Source organism: Carassius carassius, unplaced genomic scaffold (genome assembly GCF_963082965.1).
Source record: "Carassius carassius unplaced genomic scaffold, fCarCar2.1 SCAFFOLD_93, whole genome shotgun sequence".
Classification (NCBI taxonomy): Eukaryota; Metazoa; Chordata; class Actinopteri; order Cypriniformes; family Cyprinidae; genus Carassius; species Carassius carassius.
In genome coordinates this window covers 170,001-174,269 of record NW_026775009.1, presented here as the reverse complement: position 1 = coordinate 174,269, position 4,269 = coordinate 170,001, and the positions used below count along the sequence as shown (strand labels likewise).

Genomic DNA, 4,269 nt, shown 5'->3' with positions numbered 1-4,269 from the left:
ATCTAATTTTTAGCATAAAAAAACTGACTGAAGGACTAAATCCAGAATGAATTAAATATGGTTTCTGGATACAAACCATAAAATGTACGTGTATTTTTATTGTTATTTATTTATGGGACTATTTTTCCAGAGTTTCTTACATAAAAGTCCTACAAGTTGCATATATGAGTTTACTTTACTGGGCAGAATTCATAGTTTATAAATCGATTTAAACGATTGCACGAAAGAGAATGCAGTTGAGAGCAGCGCGTGTCGTTCGTGACGTCACGACGTCGACTGCAGTGAACCGGAGTGGAAGCGCAAGCTCGAGCGCCGCGTCGAAGCGCAGCGACGTTTTCATCTCATTTAATTTCCTCTTCATCCACAGGCCCGCTTCGGACTGTCTGATCTCGAACCCACAACAACAGCTGGATGCTCGGAACAAACCGGAGCCTGAACCAGCAGAAGAGAACCAGACTCGTGCGCGATATTCGCTGGGTGAGTCTCCGGTCATCGAGACGGTCAATGCATCCCTCGTCCGATCCGATTTTACACTGATCGTATGCTGGTATGTTCTTCCCTATGGTCGCTGTGTGCTCGTGCACTTGTGATTTCACACACTGCATTTCTGCTCATTGCGTATGAAGACCAAAGCGCGTGAAATAAATCACAGCTGAGGTGCATGTAGAGATCAGCAGGCGTGGTTCTCTAAACAGCTCTGATCACACTAATGCATATAATTCATTAGTCATGCATGCACTTAAACACATACATATGAAGCTCTGATTTCTCTTCGTGTTGAGCTGATTTTGCTGTTGCATCTGCTTGTTTTATTCGAGTTGACTGCATTCATCGTTTACTATAGTACACTGTGGTACTTCGATATTTCTGAGTGGTTGTCATAGACATGCATCATGGCATTCCCATGCAAAATGATTTTATCATGATATTACTCTGGTATCTGTCCAAAAGCATGTTTTTTTTATTATGCTGTGCCGCCTATAATCTTGCCATATTATAGTATGTTTAATTCAGGATAATTGGGACTTTTTTATTTTACCCAATCATTGCAATGGCAAAACAGTGTTCAAATTTACCAGAATTCATCATAAATAAACCAGGATGTTAATATGGCATGATATTTGCATTGCACTCCAAGATACTGTAAGGAATAATGCTGTAGTACCATGTTTAATTAATGTGCCGTCAGTGCTAATGAGCATGTTGTGGAACCAACATGGCCTCAGGAGTTTAAAGAGCCAGACAGCATCATGCGAGGAGACCGTCTGTTGCGTTTGCCACCGGACGACCCCCGACCTGGACGTGCAGGAGGATTCTGGGACGAGCTTTTTGGAAATGCACGCTTCTGATTGGCGGCTGGCTGGAGGAGACACTTGCTCATTAAGCAGGGTTTCCACAGCCATGTCCAACCAAAGTGTGCTTTTTTCAGGCTCTGAGAAAATTAATATTTAAGGCAGGACACTACAGGTGAATAAAGTAGAGATATTAACTAATAAAAAAATACAAGAAATACTGACCAGGGATGCATCAGATACTCACAGGCAAACCTATATATTATGCAAATATATATAGTTGGTTGTGAATAAATTTTGTGAGTGTAATCTAATCAGATGGATTGATTTGAGTTGTTGTTGGAGGAGTCATGACGGTAAAAACCCAATGATCTGTGGATCTGATCTTCTGTAGCTTCACTGTTTTAATCTCAGACGTGTTTGAAAGCAAGACTTTCTTTTGATAGTTCTGATCTGTTTGTGGAGCTCCCGTGTTTTCAGAGAGACTCTGATGGTTGCATTAATTATACTTCATTAGTTTTCCCTGCGGCCTTCAGCACTCCGTGTGATTGACAGCTGGATCACAGTCGGATCGGGTGCGTTCAGGTCATTCACATGCGTTAGCTTTTCATTTTTTACTGCTGATGCTCAGAAATTGTTTGGTCAGCCACAGGAAGTGTTGGGATGTTTAAATCACACTTCAAATGTCTGAATGGCATTTATATTAGATGCAGAGAAAGATGTGCAAACACTGTTATTTTGCAAGCTCGGTTTTGAAATGTTAAAGCAATAGATGTGGTTTTGAAGACGAAGACAGTGTTGTGTTGCTTGTGGTTAGTTGGTGGCTAAAAAGTTGCATCACCACAAGACCATCTGATGAAGACTGTGTTCATTGCATCCAGCAAAAAGTGATTGTGATTGAAGTACTGGAAACACCATTATGGCTTATTAAAACCTCCACCTAAACAACATTTAATTTTCACAAGATTAAAGATAAAAATTAAAACATTGCTTTTGTGTTGTAGTATTGAATATTTTAAGATAAATGTTACTTTGTAAAATCTCCATTCCTGCAAAGATGACTGGAACAATTTACTCAAATTGCAATTAAAACTCTACAGACACAAATAAATCCAATTAAACACTTGAAGAGCATTTTGTATGTTTTTTTGGTAGTTTTTTTGTGTAGGCTATATATATATATATATATATATATATATATATATATATATATATAATTATTATAATTAAATTTACAGTTCTGCTGTGCTTTTTAGATGATAAATGCATGTCATTTTTGTTTGGTGCTTGGAAATACCACTATGAGCAGAGAGTGTTTTAAAAAATGAAATATTCAAAATCTTTTCAGATTAATGTGAGCTCTCAAAAAATAAGGCTCCAGAAGGGTGTTTTGACAGCGATCATTTTCGGTTCCTTAAAGAACTTTTAGTAAATAGGCATTAGTGAATAGAAACGTTCCTGCAGTGTTGATCTGATAAAGCACATTCAGGCCGGAGTGAGAGTGACTTCATCCAACCTTTGAGCAGACGCCGAGCTTCTAGTGGATCTGTGGGTGTTTTATTATTGTGCACTTTGGATCTGTCTTGTGTCGTGTTGTTCTGGTGATGGTAGAAATCTGTGCTGATTCTGAGGAGTTCAAATTGAAATAAGTTTAAGAGTTATTCTTTAGTTGAGAACCAAACGCAGCATCATCACGCTCTCAAAGTTCTGCTTTGCATGCTCTTTACTAATAGAGGGTCCTTGAATGATTGAACCAAATTCAGATCGGCTGTTATTAATACTGTATGTAAAGAGTGGAACCAGCTAGAACTCTCTATAATATAGAGGAAGACACTGAAGTTTACACTGTTTCGCTGTAGCATAGTGTTGGGCGATATGGCGATCATGTTGACCGATTCTTGATTTTTAAGTAGTCAACTTTAAAAAAAAAATGTAACTAGAACATGATTCAAATAACTTTTTCTTTATCAACCGTCTAGTTAAAGAAATTTCTATTCCAGTTGCATCACACATGATGTTGTGAACATGATGTAAGTGTTAAACAAAGCACTTTGCAAAAAAGATGCATGACCACCGCTACGTCTTGTCTTATGCATATTATATGTTCAGAAATGATGCACGGAAAATATCCGGTTTTCCATTGTTTCTATGTGTTCGACTGTTGCGCTCGCATCTCATGCATGAAACGCCGTTATAACAACTTTCGATTTGTGCTGGTTTCACACTAGTTTTGCAGGGATCTTGTCCTGGTTTTGTGTCAGTAGGGTGGTTTGTGTCGTTCTTGTGTTTCTGATCACAAGCTGAAAGCAGAAGCGGGATCGTCACAGGTGTGTGAACAGGAAGTAGAATCGCGAGCACCTGCACTGAGCGCGTCAGTGTTTTATTTCCAGCGATGATGTCATGTTTTCTGCTCCTTTGCACTGAAGCGTGTTCATGCGGAGCTGCTCGATTCAAATGTCCTGAGATGAATCAGCTGGAGATAACCGTCACTGCTGTGGATTATTGTGATGTTTTTATCAGCTCTCATTCTGATGGCACCCATTCACTGCTGAGACACTGATGCAATGCAATGCAATTGAAACAAATTCATCCTGATCTGGGATGGCCTTTCAGCTAATGTGAATTTTCAGATGAACTGTTCCTTTAACTCGAGGTGTCTGATGAGTTTTCGTGCAGATTGTAGAGAGACTGTCCTCCGTCTTTATTTGAAGTCTCTCGGGACGGAGAAACGCATTCTTTCTCTGACCTCTTCATCTTGAAGCTCCAGTTCAGATGTTGTTAATCCAGTCTGTGTTTCTGATCTTTATCGTGTTTTGTCCCGAGTGTCTGAGGCATGCAGAGCTCAGATGTGTGTGTGTGTGTGTGTGTGTGTGTGTGTGTGTGTGTGTGTGTGAGAGAAATGTTGTAGCTTGTTTAATTATTTAGTGTTCAGTGTGTCTGGAGTTCAGCTTTATTATTCACATCTGCTGAAAACACA

At 39.4% G+C, this 4,269-nt stretch overlaps 1 protein-coding gene across 1 annotated transcript in view; it reads left to right on the top strand.

Annotated features, from left to right (window-relative positions):
* Positions 1–257: 257 nt before the first annotated feature.
* The window catches only part of LOC132134156 (tyrosine-protein kinase CSK-like), a 19,456-nt gene continuing 15,444 nt past the window's right edge, over positions 258–4,269 (top strand). Inside the window, exon 1 of the mRNA XM_059546938.1 lies at positions 258–477. The gene's annotated coding sequence lies outside the window, so the exon portion shown is untranslated. The remainder of the gene's footprint in view (positions 478–4,269) is intronic.